Source organism: Mirounga leonina, unplaced genomic scaffold, assembly GCF_011800145.1.
Source record: "Mirounga leonina isolate KUSES-001 unplaced genomic scaffold, KU_Mleo_1.0 Mir_115, whole genome shotgun sequence".
In the NCBI taxonomy this organism is placed as follows: domain Eukaryota; kingdom Metazoa; phylum Chordata; class Mammalia; order Carnivora; family Phocidae; genus Mirounga; species Mirounga leonina.
The window spans coordinates 71,974,632-71,996,394 of record NW_023270268.1 but is presented as its reverse complement, the minus strand read 5'-3'; the positions used below and the strand labels follow the sequence as shown (position 1 = coordinate 71,996,394).

Sequence of the window (21,763 nt, the reverse complement as noted above, 5' to 3'; positions counted from 1 at the left end):
ATTGTGTTGTTGTCTATGAAGATAAGGAGAAAATATGATAGTTCTGTTTACATTTCTACCTCAGTGCTAACAGATTAATCAGGAGAGGGAAATAATAGTTTTTCCTAAATTCATTTTAAAAAGAGGGCATGAAAAGAAGGATGGTGAAGTGTCAGTGCTTCTCTAATAAGCATGTATTAAACAAATAATATCCTCCTCCCCCCCAATAAAACCTACAACTCAGTTTAATTCCTCAAATATTTGTTGTAGACAGTCTATCAATGAGTGGACACAATCCCTGTCTTCCAGTAGTTTACTGTAGAGCAGATGATTACAATGCAAGGCAGAAATTTATCAGAGGTACACAATGAATTGTATTCAGAGACAGGTAGGGTAATGGTGGGAGAATCTATAACAGCTTTATAAAAGGGGTAGTATTTAAACAGGGTCTTGAAAAAGAGCTAGAATTTCAATAAGTGCTATTCATGGAGAGAGGAGAAAAGCTCATATGCTTGCTATAAAGCTGTTGCACTGTCCAATATGGTAGCCACTAGCCACACGTGGCTATTTAAATTTAAATGAAAATAAAATAAAAATACAGCTCCTCAGTCACACAGACACATTGAAAATACTTAATAGCCACATGTGGCTAGTGGCTACTGTATTGGACAGGATAGAATATAACATTTCCATCATAAGAGAAAGTTCTATTGGATAGTGTTTCTATAGAAGGAATGACAATGAAAGGTCAGGAGGTAGGAACAATGAATTATCATAATCTCTGTTCAAGCCTTTGAACAAAATACCAGAAATAATGGTATATCCATGTATTTCCTCCTCAAATATAAATTGGAAATATAAGCCTATGTAAAGATCAATGACTCATTTGTTTCACTGACTGGTCTGGTTCAATAATCATGCTGAGTTCATAGTATAAATCAATAATGAAGACATAAGACTTAACAGACCTATCTAATTGCTCCATCTATCTGAGCATGCAGATCACAGTGGCTGAAAGCCAGGCCCTAGGGCCCAGCGAAGTGTGGGTGCTGCTGTTTTTTCTGGCAGATTCCTATTAGCTGACTGGGTCTAAGCTGAATGACGTGGGCCTTCATAGTTGCAGTCCCCTAAGAACATGCTCATTGTTAAATGATTTGCTTCTTTTTTGGAAGTAGTGGCAGTATCCATTGCAAAACCCAAAGGCAGGTAGAGGTTTGAGGGAGCTATAACTCCGAGAAACATGAATAGGATGAATTGGGCGATATGTGACTGTAGTCATTGATAAACTTGTGAAGGTACAGACTTTAGCCTTTAGATAGGAGCTGTTTTCTGTTCTGTCTGAAGGGTAGTTTGGCTAAACCACAGAAAGTTGTAGTGCTGTTTTACAGAATCATTCAGGTCATCACTTCCCTGGGTCCAAATGGATAGCAGTGTGTTGGGCCAAGAAACCATGTATCAAGGTTTTTTATATCTATGAGCATCCAAAATATATGCCTTCATTGGTTTAAAAGAAATCTAGAAAATCAATTATCTGAGGAAACCAAAGGCAGTCCCGAATATACTGAATTCCTATCTTTTGGTTGGGTGATCCCACTTAATTTTAGATTCAATCATTGCTTACAACTTGACTTTGAGTCCTTTAAAATATTCAATAATAATTGATTTTTTAAAAAGATTTCATTCATTTAATTGGCAGAGAGAGAGAGAGCACAAGCAGGGGGAGTGGCAGGCAGAGGGAGAGGGAGAAACAGGCTTCCCACTGAATAGGGAGCCCGATGCGGGGCTCGATCCCAGGACCCTGGGATCATGACCTGAGCTGAAGGCAGATGCTTAACTGACTGAGCCACCCAGCCTTCCCAATAATAATTGACTTTTGATGGGCATTTTATTTTTGGACACCATCATTAGGCATTTTATTTATACATGCTCATTAGACAGCAAATAACTGTTCGCTTAAAAGGAATTAAGAATACCAGGAAAAGATGGGGGGAGAAACAGTGAAATACTAACTTTAAATAATTACTTTTTAAAAGTAAGATATAGTAAATGGATAATATACATTCTATAGATACATATACACTTACTTTGTTTTTATTATGAGGAAGCTTATAGAACCATATTCTTCCTCCAAAGATTGGCATTTAGAAGAGCCATCTAAGCCATCTTGCAACACTATTAACATATAAACACTTATTTTCATATAATGTCAACCAAAAGAGTGTCAAGGGAAAACATGAAAGTAAGACTCTGTGTATCAAGAAAACCTATATAAATACAGATTTAATATTTTTCAGTTAATTAGATTTTTTTTAAGATTTTTTATTTATTTATTTGACAGAGAGAGAGAGAGACAGCGAGAGAGGGAACACAAGCAGGGGGAGTGGGAGAGGGAGAAGCAGGCTTCCCGCAGAGCAGGGAGCCCGATGCAGGGCTCGATCCCAGGACCCTGGGATCATGACCTGAGCCGAAGGCAGACGCTTAACGACTGAGCCACCCAGGTGCCCCTAATTAGATTTTTTTAAAAATGCTTATAGTGATATGTGGGTTTCAATATTCTGACACTTTTTGACTTCACATTTGTTTGGACTGTTCCCTAAGAAATTATTTTTCTTTTTGGAACAGTCAAATGAGGGAAAAATGATAAATTTCAGTTTTCTTTATTTTCAGAAGTCTCCTGTGTTTCATAGGTGGGGAAATCATGCTGATGACTCAACCATCTATTGTGTTATTTTGCTGGTTCATGCTACCTCAGTGGAAAATAACAAGTTTAATTTTCCCCACCTGCATGATAAAAATCTATTACTTTTATTGAGGAACCTACCAGTCGGTAGAAACTCATTTATTTCAGGATAATCTAGCTCTTGAAATACTATTGATGGCATTTATGTTTAACTGGATTGTAAGAACAGAATACATACAAGTCATTTGGTTCCCAGTTTCATAATTTTGGCATCCGTACATTATTTAGACAAGCTTAGGCTGCCTTTGCTTGGCTTTGATAGACATTTTAGAATATGTCTGGACTCATGAATATAAATAGTTGTGCAAAAAATAAATTTCATAGAACCAGAGCTGGTAACAAAAATCACCTAGAGATCAACAACTCTAAAAGAATCTAGTGTCACATTCCTTAGAATGTTAGATTAAACTAACACGTGCCAGTCAATATTGCTACACTGCGACCCTTGATGCCTCCTAAGCAAAACTATTAAGTCCAACATTCTCTCCTGTAAGCACTTATCTGTAAGGATGGCTAACATGTCCTCTGAAGCAGATATTGAAACTGATTGGACAATAGGTAGATACCAGACAGGGGCCTGGGGGCCGACCTCTAGAAATAGGGGGAGAAAATCTTAATCTGCAACACAATGCCGTTCTCTTGAAACCCTATCATTTTCACTTCCCATGTGTCTGCTGCCTGACTGTGAATGGATTTGAAAAGGAATGGTTAGTGCTGAAAATTGGATCAGAGCTAACATTCTCTCATTTTTATCAGCAGCTGCCAAAGGTCATCTGACATAATAGCTGATGAATTCAAGCCCAGTGGATTTCATTTGCAATTTTCAATTTACTGAGGCCTCCAAACCCCACGGTGATAAAAGCTTCCCCTATCGTGGCCTGTCACAAACATCAAGAAACTGCACAAACCCACAAGAAAGAAAAAAAGAGAGAGCTGTGCATCCTCGCAGGTACAGATAAGGAGAACAGGAAGAAATGGTATCGTGCAGGAAGGGACGGAGCAGCTTGTGTGGCTAGTTCTCTAAATGCCAATTGAAAGGAAAAGACTATGAAGAACAATCAAATAACTTCCACAGAATAACATCATGTTTCTTTGGGGCTTTGTGTGAAAATTGCCTTCTAATCTCTTACTTGACATGCCCCCAAACAAAAATGTAAGTGTAAATATGCAAACAAATGAATAATCCTCACTTATTTGGTCATTGGAAGAAAAGCACACTCTGTGTATGTTGTATTTACCATGCTTTTGATTTACAAAATGCATGCTTGTAAAGGATCTTTTATTGTGGAAATGTCGGTCTGCACTAAGAAATCATTTATTTTGTTACACAGAAATGGTAGATCCTTTGATTGATTTGCAAGGGCAGTCAAAGGACTGACATAGCAACTACTTGTAAGTGGATCTAGATACAGTGTACATCAAAGGTGTATTAGCAAAAAAAAGGGGGGGGCATTTTCTCCCTTGTCAAGCTATTGACAGTGAGCTTAGGCAGGATCAGGGACTGAATCCTGCTCCCAGGAATTCAAATTGAGGAGACCATATGCGTAGTTCCATGGAAAATGGCAAGTTTAAAAGCTGAGCAATCCATTTTCATCCTATCCAACTTGACTCATATCACAGCCAAGAAAAAAATGGAAAGCAAAGAGATGTTTGGGGTGTAACTGCTGGGAGAATTTAATTTCAGACATGGATGTCTGGATTCCATTCCTACCAAATAGATTCAGAAAGGCTTATGAAATTGGTCTAATGAGGCAAGAGGACTTGGCAGTAGGCATCTACCAACCTGCCTAATGACAAAATTTCTCATGACAGTTGACAAAAAAACCAAGAATGACATCAACAGGACTAGGATATTAACTTCATTTGTGTGTTGCTAGCTGTGAGACAATCACAACTTGGAAAGGAAAAGAGACTAATTCCTGGTTGAACTGATGTGATTGTGAGCAATTGACTATTGTAGAATTATTCTTTAAATTGTCACAGCAAAAAATAAAAATATGGGCTATTCATCATAATTGAATCCTTAGTTCTTAAAATTAAACTATTTCTTAGGATTTTCTGTTACCAAAAAATTTAGTGACCTTTTAATTCTTCAAAGTTTCAAAATAGAAAAATGGTTCCCTCAGTAACTAAAGAAGGCAGGAATTAACATTTTGAAATGAGGGGTATAAAGTTTTATTCTTAAGCTGCAGAAAATATGGAAGATAGCCATATTTTTGCATTTTTGTCATTTTTTTTCTCCCACACAAAATTGTCAGAAAGCCACTTTTCAAAGATTTCTTTTCTCCACCCCCCTTTTAAAGTTACTATAGGTTCAAAGAGAACTCTCTCTATAATTTGCAGTTTCCATGGGTTCTCTTTGGATTGATAGCATAATACAGAGCCCCTGGTGGTGGTAAAAGATTATTTAATGGGGTCTTAATTTAATCAGTCCTCTAAAATACACATATAACTTGGTGAGGGTTTTTCATTATCTCTGTTCTTCTATGGCAGTGATATAAGGGAAGCTGTACCAATTGGTCTGTAGTCACATAGCAGAAAGGTTAATCTCTTTTATGTTCCTTCTATTAGAAAGGCAGATCTTGAATCTTCAGGGCAGAGTCCTAAATTGTTCTTGTAGACTGGTTCAGAGAGATTGTTCTTTCTCATGCCCTATGGCTAATTACATTCAGTCAGGCCAGAGCATTCCCCATTTCATTAATTAATTCTTTCATTCCTTCATCTAGCATTTACTTAGTACCTACTAAGTGTAGGACACTGTCAAGAACTATGAATAAGACTTCCCCTACTTTCAAGCAGTTTACAGAAGAGTGGAATAAAGAATGTTTTAAGTCTGTTTTCTCCTTCTCCCCCAGAATTGAGTTTATGTCATGGAGCTAGAAAAACTTTAGGGGGATGATATCACCAAGACGTTGACATAGGTTATTCTTGACTTCCCTCCCCCTCTTGAGAAGAACAACTAACAACTATCCAATAACAAGACACCACTGAGAGAATCCTAGTACATGGGGATGAGGCTAAAGCAATCTCTGGTCCCCCCAACCACAGAGACCAAGACAGACTGCATTAGAAGGGTAAGAAAGGCAGCTACACATTGGATGCATTGCCCCTCCCCTAGGCCACACAGCACCATGCCGAGAGGTCTCTCCTACACCTCCAGCTCCTCCAGAGGGAAAAGAGAACCCAGGGGGACAACCAGCCCTCCCTCTAGCATTGTGGATCAGTCTGTGGGAGCCACTACTCTGATCCTACCCCATGTAGTCTGTAGTGGAATCTTCAGGGCTCAATCACTGGGAATCTGATTGTGACAGAGAAGAGATGAGGGGCTTATAACAACTAGCATGCAGATCTTGGCAGACCAAGTTTATACAGGCAGTGCTCGAGTAGTAATCACAACCAGCAGCTTTGCTCATCTGCAGAACAAAGTCAGTGGTATATTCTGACCAGGGAACTCAGTGGGGTATAGAACTACTTGATTCCGACCCCCCAATGAAGAGTTTTGCCAGCCCTGGAGCATGGTTTGCACAGGTCCAGGAGAGGAGCTGAGTCATAGCCGCATGTACTGTCTCCCTACCACATCTGACCAGAGGGGCTGGCAAGAAAACCTGGAAGCTGTGTAGCCCAGCAATGCTCACGTCGACATGGGCAGGCAGAGCTGATCACCCTCAGAACAGGCAGAGGGATTAATTCATCATGCTGAGGGTAACTCCTGGCTTTCTCCCAAATGTTGGGGAAATTGAGAGTTGCCTGGAAGGGCCTCTCCCTTTCCTACTCAGGCAAGGGAGCTGAGATGCTCCATCCACTAGCTATGGCACATAAAGAGCTGGTGAGAATACCTGCAAACTGCAGCACAGTGGTGCTTGAGACAAGATAAGAGCAAGTAGAACTGACAGTTTGCAGAGCAAAGCCAGTGGACCCGTTCTGCCAAAGAATTTGGAGCATAGGTGTGCTTGAGTTAAGACAACACAGAGCCTTACCAGCCTTAGAGCTGCTTTTCCCACTGTGCCTAGGCAGGGAAAGTAATTTGTAGCCCCACTCATTAATGAATACAGCTTCCAGTCTGTCTGACCATGGAACCTAACTAAAGCGCACAGGAAACTGCACAGCTAATCCAACAAGCCCTGCTTACAGTGGCACTTGAACAGAGAGTATAGCCCATGTCTTTCTTGTCTGTATAGCAAAACCAGTGGTCTCACTTGACCAGGATATTCAGTGCACACTCTGGTCTGATACAGATCTCCAAACAAAGAGCCATACAAGCCCTGGGTCCTGTCCTGCTGTCACACCAGGGTAGGATGCTAATTCCTATCCCATCTAGAACAGAATATGGTACCCAGTCCTGACCATCTAGTAGACCTGACCAGAGAATCCAGGCAACTGCAGTGCCCATCCTACAGTCTCGCTTGGATGGGGAACCAAGTTAGCAGTCCCATCTAACTATTCTCAGCCAGTAGCACACTCTTCCCTCCCACCTACACCCAACTTCAGAGCTTGAGCAGTTGCCTCTCCCTAAAATAGACCATAATAGTAGGCCTCATTGCCGAAGGACATTACCAGCAGACACACCCAGAAACCCAAACTGAGCTGACTGGTGAAAATCAGTCTCTGCCAAAGCAAAACTCTCAAGTCTGGAAGAGGAATCCAATTACTTAAATGTGCAGATTCCAGAATCTGCAGAATTTTCAAGAATCATGAAAACCGGGCGCCTGGGTGGCTCAGTCGGTTAAGCGACTGCCTTCGGCTCAGGTCATGATCCCGGAGTCCCTGGATTGAGTCCCGCATCGGGCTCCCTGCTTGGCAGGGAGTCTGCTTCTCCCTCTGACCCTCCCCCCTCTCATGTGCTCTCTCTCTCTCAATCTGTCTCAAATAAATAAATAAAATCTTAAAAAAAAAAAGAATCATGAAAACCCAGGTAAATATGATACTACCAAAGGAAACTAATAATGCTCTAATAACTGATCTTAAAGAAATGGAGATCTATGAACTATCAGAGAATTCAGAATAAATCATTTAAACAAGTTTAATGAACTACAAAAACATACAGGTGACTAAATGAAATTAGGGAAACAATGCATGAACAAAATCAGAAGATCAACAAATCAATAGAAACCATCAAAAACAAACATACGATCTTAGAGGTAAAAAAAATACAGTAACTACACTGAAGAATTCAAGAGTTTCAAAAGCAGACTTGACCATGCAGGAAAAAAAGAGTCAATGATCTGGAGGATAGGACATTAGAAATTATCCAGTCAGAGGAGCAAAAAGAAAAAAGAATGAAAGACAATGAAGAATACCTATGAGACTTACAGATACCCTAAAAAAACCAATATTTACAATATAGGAATTCAACAATATGGGAACAACAGAAGAGGAAAAGAAAGGGGCAGAAAGTATATTTAAAGCAAAAATGGCTGAAAACTTCCTGAACCAGGCGGGAGAAATGGACATCCATATATAGGAGGTCCTAAGGACTTCAAATAGGTTGAACCCCAATAGGGCTACACCAAGACAGAGTATATTTAAAATGTCAAAAGTCAAAGACAAAGAAAGAATTTTAAAAGCAGCAAGAGAAAAAGAGAAGTTATATAGAAGGGAACCCCATAAGACTATCGGATTTTTCTAACAGAAACATTTCAGGCCAGGAGCAAATGGGTAACATATTAAAAATACCTAAAGAGTGAAGTTGTAAACCAAGAAGCTGTAAACTATCCCTGACAAAGCTGTCCTTCAGAAATGAAGGGGAGATAAAGACTTTTTCAAACAAACAAAAGCTGAGGGAGTTCATTACTCATGCCTTACAAGAAATGCTAAAGGAGGTTCTTTGAATAGAAGTAAAAAAATGCTAATTAACATCATAAAAATGTAAAAAGGTAGCATAAATCTCACCAGTAATGATAAATACATAGTCACAGATTCTGCAATATGGTAATAGTGATGCATAATTCACTTACAACTCTTGTTTAAAAGTTAAAAACATGAACACAGTAAAAACATAACTATAATATTCTGTTATTAGTCCCATAATATAAAGATATGTAAATTATAACATCAGTAGCCTAAAATGTGGGGGGGGGAGTGTAAAATTTTGGAACAACTATAGAAGAATGGAAAAATTCTAAGAAATATACAATTTGCCAAGGACTGAATCAGGAAAAGTAGATAATCTGGGGGTGCCTGGGTGTCTTGGTTAGGCATTCGATTCTTGATTTAGGCTCAGGTCATGATCTCAGAGGCCTGGGATTGAGCCTGGTGTCAGGCTCTGTGCTCAGGCTCTGTGCTTGAGGATTTTCTCCCTCTCCCTCTGCCCCTCCCCCCCACTTGTGTGTGCTCTCTCTCTCTCTCTCCAAAATAAATAAAATCTTAAAAAAAAAGAAATAGAAAATCTGAATAGACCAATTACTAGCTAAGAGATTGAATCAGTAATAAAAATCTCCCAATGAATAAAAGCCTAGGACCAGATGGCTTCACTGGTGATTTTTATCAAACATGTAAAGAAGAATTAACACCAATCCCTCTCAAACTCTTTGAACAAACTGAAGAGAAGGGCACATTCCCAAACTCATTTATGAGTCTAGCATTATCCTAATACCAAAACCAGGAAAGAACACTGCTAAAAAAGAAAACTATAGGCCAATATCCCTGATGAATATAGAGGCAAACATTCTCAAGAAAATTAGCAAACTGAATTTAGTAGCATATTAAAAAGGATCATTCACTGTGATCAAGTGGGATTTACCTTGGGATGCTAGGATGGTATAATGTACATAAATTAATCAAAGTGATATATCATATTGATAGAATGAAAGAAAAGAATCATACTATCATCTCAATAGATGCAGAAAAAGCATTTGACAAAATTCGACATCCATTCATGATAAAAGCTCAACAAATTGGGCATAGAAGGAACATATCTTAACATAATAAAGGCCATATATGACAAGCCCACAGCTAACATCATACTCAATGGTGAAAGGTTGAAAGTTTTTCCTCTAAAATCAGGAAGAAGCAAGAGTGACCACTCTCAACATCCTTATTGATGTCCTAGCTAGACCAATCAGGCAAAAAAAAAAAAAAAAAAAAAAAAAAAAAAAAAAAAGAACCAAAGTTACCAGACTTGGAAAGAAAGAAGTAAAATTGTATCTATTTGTAGATGACATGATTTTATATATAAAAAATCCTAATGAGTCAATCAAAAAATTATTAGATCTAATCAATGAATTCAGTAAAGTTGCAGGGTACAAAGTTAACATAAAAAATCAGTAGTGTTTCTATACACCAACAATGGATTTTATGAAAAAGAAATAAAGAAATTGATCCCATTTACAATAACATCAAAACAATGAAATATTTAGGAATAAATATAACCAAGGAAATGAAAGATCTCTACTCTGAAAACTATAAGGCAGTGATGAAAAAAAATCAACGGCACAAATAAATGGAAAATAATATACAGTAAGTGTTCATGGGGTGGAAGAATTCATTTTGTTAAAATGACAATACTACCAAAACCATCTACAGATTCAATGCAATCCCTAACATGATTCCAATGGTATTTTTTACAGAAGTAGAAAAAACACTCCTAAAACTTATATGGAACCACAAGACTCCAAAAAGCCAAAGAAATCCTGAGAAAGAAGAACAAACGAGGAGGCATCAGACTCTGATTTCAAACTATACTTTCAGTCTATCATAATCAAAACAGTATGGTATTAGCATAAAAACAGACAAATAGACCAAGGAAACAGAACTGAGAAACCAGAAATAAACCCCAAGCATATGAATCAACTAATACTTGACAAGGGAACCAAGAACATTCAATGGAGAAAAGACAGTGTCTTCAGTAAGTGTTGCTGGGATAACTGAATACTCACATGTAAAAGAATAAACCGGACCCCTTTTTTACACACTCACAAAAATTAACTCAAAATATTGATATATATACACAATGGAATATTATTCAGTCATAAAAATAAGGAAATCCTACCATTTATGACAACGTGAATGGGCCCTAAAGATACTATGCTAAGTGTAATAGGTCAGAGAAAGACTAGTACTATGTGATTTCACTTATATGTGGAATCTAAAAAACAAAAAACGCCCAAAACCAAATTCATAGGAAAAAAAAGATCAGACATGTGGTTATCAGAGGCAGAGGGCAGGGGAAGGGGAAATTGGAGGAAGGTGGTCAAAAGGTACAAATTTCTAGTTATAAATAATTACTAGCGATGTAATGTAGAACATGATGACTATGGTTAACACTGCTGGATGATATATAGGAAAGTTGTTAAGAAGGTAAATCCTAAGAATTTTCATCACAAAGAGAAATTTTTTTCTTTTTCTTTCTTTTCATTCTATCTATATGAGATGATGGGTATTAGCTGAACCTATTGTGATAATCATTTCACAATATATGTTAATCAAACCATCATGCTCTATGCCTTAAACTTATATAGTAATGTTTATTGATTATTTCTCAATAAAACTGGGAAAGAACATTAAAATAATGGAAAGCTTATCCTGAGAATTTGGGTCAGGGAATCACACTGTTGACCTCTAGACATCTGACTTTGGGTAAAAGCTGTGTCCCCCCCCCTTTTTTTTAATTTTGTAACATGTGAATCACTGTAACATTTTTTGCCAAGTCTACATATAATCTATACTTATTTACTAAATTTTTTTTTGACTGAACTCAGCTTTTTTTTTTAAAGCATTTTTTTAAAGATTTTATTTATTTATTTGAGAGAGAGAGAATGAGAGAAAGCACATGAGAGGGGGGAGGGTCAGAGGGAGAAGCAGACTCCCTGCCGAGCAGGGAGCCCGATGCGGGACTCGATCCCGGGACTCCAGGATCATGACCTGAGCTGAAGGCAGTCGCCCAACCAACTGAGCCACCCAGGCGCCCTGAACTCAGCTTTTTAAAATTAAATAAATTCTATTCAAGTGTTCTTGGCATTAAAAAAAATTTTCCCTCTGTCCTTCAGAATATGCCAATATATATTGTGACCTGGCAAGAGTCAATTTATTAAGCATGGAGACATGTCTTCTCACAGAATATCTATCAGAACCCTCCAGAACATAGGTTGGGACTCTCTCAGATCACAATAATCCTTATGTGAAAAACTTTCCTGAAACAATAATGCTCATAACTACTTATAAAATACCTTCTGTGGCAGACAAATGGACACTCTACTCATTCCTTCTTATAAAAATATTTTATTATAAAATGGGGCAAGTTATAGAAAATTATAAAAATATGGGTACACACTATTCAGTCAACATTTCCCATTTTTAAAAATTGAAGCATAGTTGACACACTTCTCTTTTTTAAATTTTTTTATTAAAGATTTTTATTTATTTATTTGACAGAGAGAGACACAGCGAGAGAGGGAACACAAGCAGGGGGAGTGGGAGAGGGAGAAGCAGGCTTCCAGCTGAGCAGGGAGCCTGATGTGGAGATCAATCCCAGGACCCTGGGATCATGACCTGAGCCTAAGGCAGATGCTTAATACTGAGCCACCCAGGCGCCCTGACACATTTCTCATTTTATAAAATCTTTTAAGAAGTAATAAAATATTACTAAAACAATTAAATCTCCTGCATGCCTCTTCCCAATCTTTTTCTCGTCTTACTTTTCCCAAAGGTAACCAACATCCTAAACTGATACATTCCTTCATATATTATGATTTTGTATATTTTTTACAGTTATACAATTTAGATGATTCTGTATATTTTTCAAGTTACTATAAATTGGATAATACTGTACAATGTTTCTGTGATTTTTCATTGAAAATTTTATTTTGAGATATATCTATGTTGATACACATAGGACAGTTTATTTTAGTTCTATATTTAACTGGTTTATAAATATATTTTAATTTTCTATTCTATTATTCTTGAAAGTTTGCTTTCAGTTCTTTGGTAATACAAACAATGCAGTAATGAGGCATTTTAAATCTTTCCTTCTTAGTTCAAGTGTGCTCTTCCTTCTTGCTATGGTCCTGCTCAGTGAGTACTCTTGTACATCCAGAGGAGTTCATGCTTGGTGAATTTCAGACACTCCTTTTCCCCTGACATGAGGGTGGCTCCAGAAACCCCAGTGGCCAGGTTCCTGTTGAGTTCCCAGGCACGCTGGCCAGCCTCCCAGTGAGTTCAGAGCATCTCCCATGAGAAACTTCCCAGTGAAGTCAGGGAACATCCTTCCCTCCACCGCCATGCTCATGGACAGCCTTGGCCTGCCATCTGTGAGCCAACTCTGGCCTGGATACCAAGCCAGCAAACCTGCCCTCCATCCAGTGAGTGGCAATGACACCTTTCCCAGGAGGTCTGAATCCCTGCCTTGGGGGAGATTCCTACAACTCCCTCTTTCCAAGTTTGTTCTTTCCTTGGGTACTCTTCCTCAGCTCTAGGGTATTCTTTAGAGTAAAAGTTCCTCTAGTAGTTAATCTCCTGTAAATAGTTGATAACTCTTTTTCAAAAAAGATTTTATTTACTTATTTGAGAGAGAGAGAGAAAGAGAGAGCACAAGCAGGGGGAGGGGCAGAGGTAGAGGGAGAAGCAGACTCCCGCTGAGCAGGGAGCCTGATGCGGGGCTCTATCCCAGGAATCTGGGATCAGGACCTAAGCTGAAGGCAGTTGCTTAACTGACTGAGCCACCCAGGTGCCCCAATAATCCTTTATATAACACTGCATGGTTTATGTTTTCTGACTGGACCCCAACTGATATAGGTAGTTTTTCCTCTTTTTCTATTCTTTGAAACAGTTTGTACAGAATGGAGATTATTTATTCATTAAAGATTTAGTCTATATGAAACTATACAAAACTAGTCTGTACAACTCTCTCTCTCTCTTCTCTCTTTTTCTTCCCCTCACCTGTCTTGCTAGGAACCAGGTTTTGATTTTATTAATTCTTATGAGTATTTTTGTTTTTATTTCATTAATGTCTCTTCTTATTACTGTAATTTTTTTCATTATACCTTCATTGGATTTATTGTTGTTCTTTTTCTAGTTTCTTAAACACTTAGGTGTTTTCTGAAATTCTGTTTCAAAATATTTTGAAATTCACATACTTTATACTTTAAGTAAAAATATTTAGGGGTGTATTTAATATATATCCATACATATATGTTGCTTTCTAACTTAATTGCATTATGATCAGAGATATGTAAAATATGTGTTTCATAATTTTTTGAAATTTGCTTGGTGATCTAGTATATAGATAATTTTTATAAATAGACAATGCCCTTGAACATTATTCTGTGTATGCCCTGTCTTCTATGTCTCTGTTAGATAAAGTTTATTATTTTTGGCATCAAATATTTTATTGTTAATGTTTTATCTGCTTGATCTATAAATTTCGGAATGTGTTAAAATATCACTCTAAGAATGTGGACTTGTCAATTTTTATTTGTAATCTTTCCTTTTTAGTTTAAAATATTTTGAGGCTATGATGTTGGGTGTACACAAATTCATGATTGTTACATCTTCTTGAAGGATTACGCCTTTCATTATCATGTGTAATGTCATTCTTTATCCCCATTAATGACTTTTAGTTGAAATCCTATTCTTTCTCACCAGTTTTCTTCTGATGAGGCCATCCCTCAGAGGGAAGCCAGATCATATAGGACTTTGTAGGCCTTCACAAGTTTTTTTGGCTTTTTCTTTTCCTGAAATAGGAAACCACTAGAAGATTTTGAGCAAAAGAATCACATGATATGACACATGTTTGAAAGGGTCATTCTGCTGCACTGTGAATAGAAGGGAGGGGTTAGGGGAAGAATAGTTAAGAGGTTATTGCAATAAAATTGACAAGAAATGACAGGGATTTACACTTCCTGCAATGGCAATCTAGATTGTTTAGAACTTACCTTCTTGCTGAGAGCCACTCACTAAGCAAGACAAAACATATTTTTTAAATATAGCAAAAGCTTTTTAAAAGACCTTAAAAAGTAGAGATTTGTAGGTCCAGTATCTAGGGAAAAAAGAAACCTAGAGTGTTGAGTCCAGCATTTGTTTGGCTTTTCCCCTCAAGGTGCTTGCCAATTCTAAAAGCAGTGATGAAGAGGCTGAAAACCTGTACAAAGCTTTCAAGACTCTGAGTCTACTGAAGAGGCAATGCCTTGGTGATAGCCCAGGCTTTGGTGTGTGAACCAGAAGGTCCATGTTCTACAAGTAAAGAGAGTCTGGAAAGAGATTCCCCCTTACCAGGATTAAAGCCCAACTTTGAATAAATTCATTTCCTCGTTGGATTAAGATGATCTGAGACTGAGATTGGTAGTGGTCTTAGCCTAGCTTTTCACCAGAAACCAAAGGAAATTCTCTCTAGAGAAACATAATATGATATAAAGCCTCAAAATATCTTTAAAATAATAATGAAGAAAATGAGAAGATATGAATGACAAAAGAGAAGGAAGGAAGGAAAGAAGGAAGGAAGGGAGGGAGGAAGGAAGGGAGGAAGGAAGGGAAAAGCAGATACTAGAAACAAATACACAGGATATATAGATAATGGAGTTATCAGGCACAGGCTTAAAAATAACTATGTTTCATATGTCCAAAGAATTAAGAGGCAAGATGAAGAATTTTGGCAGGGAATTGAAAACTATAGAAAAAGAATCAAATGAAAAAGTCTATACATGAAAAATATAAGAACTGGGTTTCCCATCCAAGTACTAACCAGGCCCAACCCTGCTTAGCTTCTGAGATCAGACGAGATCGGGCGCATTCAGGGTGGAAGAACTGGGTTTAATAGTAGATTAGACACAGTTTAAGAAAGATTCTATAAAAAGGAATATAGTTTGGGAAAAAACCAGACAAGCATGGAGAGACAAAAGAATGGAAAATACAGAAAAGAGCATAAAAGACTACAAAAGCATAGCAGATAAATTTGGAGATAAGAGAGTAGAGAGGGAATAGACAAGAGGCAATATTTAGAGATAATGGCTGGGAACTTTCCAAACTGTTAAAAGATATCAAGCCAAATTTTAAAGAAGCATGGGATACCCTACACAGAATAACTACAAAGAAGCTACAGTTAAGCACATAATAGCGAAACACTGAAAACCAAAAGGCAAATCTTAATAGCAGAGGAAAAAAAAAAAAGACAAGAAAAAAAAAAAAGAAGCAAGAATAAGATAGTTGTTAAAAAAAATACGATGGTTGTTTTCTTAAAAGAAACAATGAAAGCCAGAGCACATAGGAATTAATATTTTTAAGGTACTGAAAGAACTTAAATGCCAACCTACAATCCTATACTCTATGTCTTTCAAAAATGAAGGCATTCTCAGACAAACAAAACCGGAAAATAAGACAACAGCAGACTTACACATTTCATAATGACAAAAATGTCAACTCACCAAAAGATTAAAAATTCTGACTTTGTGGGAACATAATGACATAATCTCAAAATATATAAAGCAAAAATGGACAGGACACGAAGGAGATATGGACAAATCCACAATCTTGGTGAAGGATTTTAACACATCACTCTCAATAACTAATGGAACAAGCAGACAAAAAATGGTATGAATACAGAGGATCTGAACAACACAATTAACAAATTAGATAGTTCACTCTCAAACTGCTTTCTTTTTAAGTGCACATGGAATATTTATCCAAATTGACATATGCTAAACTATAGAAAAAGTCACAAAAAATTTTAAAAGATTAAAATAATTCAGATAGTGGCACCTGAGTGGCTCAGTTGGCTCAGTAACCAATTCTTAATTTCAGCTCAGGTCATGATATCGGGGTCATGGGATTAAGCCCCATGTTGGGCTCTGCACTCAGCAGGGGAGTCTGCTTGGGATTCTCTCTCTTCCTCACCCTTCCCCTCCCTCTACTTGCTGTTCTCTCTAAATAAATAAATAAATAAAATCTTTAAAAAAATAAGATAATTCAGAGAATTTTCTCTGGATACAGTAGAAATATACTAGGTATCAATGATAAGAACAATGCTAAAAAATTCACAAATTTTAGGGATTAAACAATAAACATATAAATATGCAAGGGGATCAAAGAAAAAAAATCATTCTGGAAACCAAAAGATATTTGAATTGAATGATTTGTGGCATGTAGCTAAAGCTATAATGTAAGGGAAATTTAGAGCCATAATACATATAATAGAGAAGAATGAAGATTAAAAACAACAGATGTAAGCATCTACCTCAAGAAACTAGAAAGGGAAAAGCAAATTAAATTTAAAAAAAGACTGATCAAGTAGGGGACCTGGGTGGTGCAGTGGATTAAGCTTCTGACTCTTGGTTTCGGTTCAGGTTGTGATCTCAGGGTTGTGAGATGGAGCCTCACGTCAGGCTCCATGCTCAGCACAGAGTCTGCTTAAGACTCTCTCTCCCTTGCCCTCTCTCCCCCTCCACACTTTTGTTCTCTCTTGCTCTCTCTCAAGGAAATTTTAAAAAATTACAGAAAGACTGATCAAGGAAAAAAAGAGAAGGTACAAATAATCAATATTAGAACAAAACAAGAGATCTCACAGACAGAAAAAATGATAATTAAAGATATTATAAACAGTTTTATGGCAATATATAGACAAATTTAGATGAAGTATAGAGAGTCCTAGAAAAATACAGTTGATTGAGAGGAAATAGAAAATCTGAAAATCTTGTATTTATTAAAGAAACTGAATATATAGTTTAAAATTCCAGACTCAGATAACTTCTACCAAACTTTTAAGGAAGAAATAAGCCCCAAATTACACAAACTTCTCTAGAGAAAAGAAAGAAGGGAAAACCTCCTAACTCATTTCATGAAGGCATAATAACCTTGACACCAAAACTTAGTAAGAATATTATAAGAAATAAAAGTAAGAGAAAATTTCTCTCTCTCTCTCTTTCTGTTCACCGCCCCCCATCTCTTTCTCAGGAACATACATGCAAAAATCCTAAACAAAACATTAGCAGACCAAATACAACAGTATTTTTTTTAAAGATTTTTAAAAATGTATTTATTTGAGATAGAGAGTGAGCAAGAAAGAGCACACACAGAGGAAGAGGGAGAGAGAAAAGCAAACTCCCTGCTGAGCAGGGAGCCCGATGTGGGGCTCAATCCCAGGACCCTGGGATCATGACCTGAGCTGAAGGCAGCCACTTAACTGACTGAGCCACCCAGGCTCCCCAAATACAACAATAAGTAATGCAAGGTTGGTTTTACATTTGAAAATCATTTATTTTAAATCATCATGTTAATAAAATGATTTGAAGAAAAAAATCATATGATCATTTCAATAGGTTCAGAAATAGCATCTTATAGAATTCAATACTCATTCATGTTAAAAATTCTTAGCAAACCAGAAATAGGAGGGAACTTAAACTGATAAGTGCCATCTATAAAAAACCTACAGCAAGTATGATAATTAATGGTGAAATTTTGAAAGCTTTCTCTCTGAAATTTGGAATGAGACATGGATGTCTTCTATTATTGCTATTCAACAGTGTATTTGAGATCTTAGGAAATGAAATAAGGCAAGAAAAATAAAAAGTATAATGTTTAAAAAGGAAGAAGTAAAATGATTATATTTATAGATGACATAATTGTATATGTAGAAAATAAAAAAATAACCTAAAGGTAAACTATTGGCATTAATAAGTAATTTTTAAAGGAATGATGGCTATAAGGTCAATATATAAAAATCAACTGAATTTCTATAAACCAGCAAAAAGCAAGGAATGCTTTTTGGAAAGATGTATAGGATCTTTAAAAAAAACTATCATACATAATTGGGAGATTTTTTAAATGACCTAAATTAACGGAGGAATATAGCACATTTGTGGATTGAAAGACAGTAAAAAGATGTCCCCAGGGGTGCCTGGGTGGCTCAGTCATTAAGTGTCTGCCTTCAGCTCAGGTCATGATCCCAGGGTCCTGGGATCCAGCCCCACATTGGGCTCCCTGCTGAGCAGGAAGCGTACTTCTCCCTTTCCCACTCCCCCTGCTTGTGTTCCCTCTCTTGCTGTCTCTCTCTTTCTGTCAAATAAATAAATAAAATCTTTTTTTTAAAAAAAGATGTCCCCAAATTGACCTATAGATTAATACAATTACAATAAAAATCTCAGCAATATACTTATGGCAGGTAGCTAAGCTAAACAACCCAAAAGAGTCAACTAGCCCCACTAAGCTGAGTCAAGAAAGGAAACCCAGTATTGAAAGATCTGGTACTTAAAGTATGGGAAAACTATTGAAATTATTAAGCTAAAATAAGCTGTATGAGGGAAAAAATATGATGTTTCTTTGGTGCCTCATGGTCTGCATTTGTCTTTCATATCCATAACCTCCTTGAGAGATCTCAGCATCCTAAGATGGAAGATCATCATTCCCATTCTACCAGTAAGGAAACTAATGCTCAGAGAGCATTTCAGAGGCCAAAGAGACTCAATATCCTAGAATATGGGTTAGAACACAGTCTTTTTTTCTTGATTTTTGTCCAAAGCCCTTTCCAAAAAAAAGATGTTATAACATACACACACCATACATACATACACCATACACACTACATTCAGAGAATGTAGGTACATCCTAAGTGTTATTTGAAATTTCAGGTATATGAAAATATGAAAAGGAATATATATACACATGTATTACAAAATGCATGCTTTTGAATACACTCTTCCCTCAACTTAGAATGCCCCTCACTCCTTTATTCCCCAGCAAATTTTAAGTTGTTCATTAAAACTTCACTGTAGCACTTTCTCCTCTGAGCAATTATCCTTTCCACACAAGCAGAGTTCAACACTGAGTTCATTTTCAGAAGAGCGTTGTGTAGAGATTAAGAGCAAGGACTTTAGAGTCAGACTTTCAGATGGCATTCTAGGTCTGACATTTAATAGTTGTGTAACTTTGGATAGTTTATTTAGCCTTTCAGTATATGTATTTCCTAACTGTAAAATAAAGATGATAACATTATCACCCATCTTTTAGGATTGTTGCAAAAATTAAATAAGTTAATATATATAAAGCGCTAGAACAGTGCACAGTACACAGTAAGTATGATATAGGTGATACCTGGGGTTAATATTATTAAAAATTAATGTTATTCAAAATTATTTATTGTACACCTACAAGATGCCAGTGACTGTGCTAATAAGCTTTGTTGACAGCAGTGAAACAAAGTTTCCTGCTCTGTAGTGGGGGAGACAGACAATACATAAATAAATAACTAAACAAAACAATTTCATATGTCAAAGTCTGTATAATGGACACAAACACAGGGATGTAATAGAGAGTAGTAGGTGGTAGGTGCTGTCTGTGTTAAGGAGGATGGTTAGAGAAGTAATGTATAAGTGATCAGAGGGGGGTATAAGTCTTCATTGTTAATAATGAATAATGAGAGGAGCCATGAGGGGATCTGGGAGAATATTCCAAGCAGCAGGAACAAATAGTGCCAAAAGGCCAATATTAGAACAAGTGGGACCAGCATGGGTGGAAAATGGTGGAGAAAATAAGAGAGGTAGGAGATGAAGTTGGTGAGGGGAACAGAGGTTGGGTATGTAGGACTTTGAAGGCCATGGAAAGAAGTTTTGATTTTATGTGTCGCTAGGAACCATTGCAGTAAGTTATAAGAAGTAAAGAGATAGGATTTGATGAATGTTTTGGAAAGATCACCCTGACTTCTCTGTGGAGAATGGACTGCAGGAAGTCAAGACTGGAAGCAGAGAGATTCATAAGGAGAGTGATAGGGCAAGAGATGGTAGTAGTAGTAGAAATGAAGAAAAATAGATGGATTCACAATATGTTTTGGAAGTGCAGTTTAGACTCACTGATAGACTGAATGCAGAGGCTAAGGGGATGAGAGAACTCTGAGATGACCACCAGGGTTTTTAGCTCCAGCAACTGGGGGAATGGTGGGGTCATTTACTGACATGGGGACTGATCACTCCCTTTGTCTTATTTTCTTTCTTTCTTTTTTTAATTCCAGTGTAGTTTATATATAGTATTATATTCATTTCAGGTATATAATACAGTGATTCAACAATTCCAGATATTACTCAGCACTAACCAAGATAACTGTACTCTTAATATCCTTCACCTATTTCACCCATCCCCCCCACGCACCTCCCCTCTGGTAACCATCAGTTTGTTCTCTGTAGTTAAGAGTTTGTTTCTTGGTTTGTCTCTTTTTATTTTCCTTTGTTCATTTGTTTTGTTTCATAAATTTCACATATGAGTGAAATCATATGGTATTTGTCTTTCTCTGACTGACTTATTTCACTTAGCATAATACTCTTTAGCTCCATCCATATCATTGCAAATGGCAAGATTTCATTATTTTTTTATGACTGGGTAATATTTCAGTGTGTGTGTGTGTGCGTGTGTGTACCACATTTTCTTTATCCATTCATCTATCAATGGACACTTGAGCTGCTTCCATAATTTGGCTATTGTAAATAACGCTGCAATAAACATAGGGGTGCATGTATCCTTTTGAATTAGTGTTTTTGTATTCTTTGGGTAAATACCCAGTAGTGCAATTACTGGATCATAGGGTAGTTCTGTTTTTAATTTTTTGAGGAACCTTCATAGTCTTCCACAGTGGCTTCACACATTTGCATTCCCATCAACAGTGCACAAGGGTTCCTTTTTCTCCACATCCTCACCAACACTTGTTGTTTCTTGTTTTTTATTTTAGCCATTCTGACAGGTGTGAGGTAATATCTCATTATGGTTTTGACTCGCTTTACCGTGATGATGAGTGATGTTGAGTATCTTTCCATGTGTCTGTTGGCCACCTGTGTGTGTTCTTTGGAGAAATGTCTGTTCATGTCTTCTATCCATTTTTAATTGGATTATTTGTTTTTGGGTGTTGAGTTGTCTAAGTTCTTATATATTTTGGATACTAACCCTTTATTGGATATGTTATTTGCAAATATCTTTTCCCATTCAGTAGGCTATCTTTTAGTTTTGTTGGTTGTTTCCCTTGGTGTGCAGAAGTTTTTTTATCTTGATGTAGTCCCCAGGTTTATTTTTGCTTTTGTTTCCCTTGCCTTAGGAGACATATTTAGAAAGATGTTACAGCTGATGTCAGAGAAATTACTT

The 21,763-nt window shown here is 37.0% G+C and overlaps 1 long non-coding RNA gene across 1 annotated transcript in view; it reads right to left on the bottom strand.

Annotated features, from left to right (window-relative positions):
* Nucleotides 1–21,763, bottom strand: part of LOC118006825 — a 129,685-nt gene that overhangs the window by 63,986 nt on the left and 43,936 nt on the right. The window lies entirely within an intron of this gene.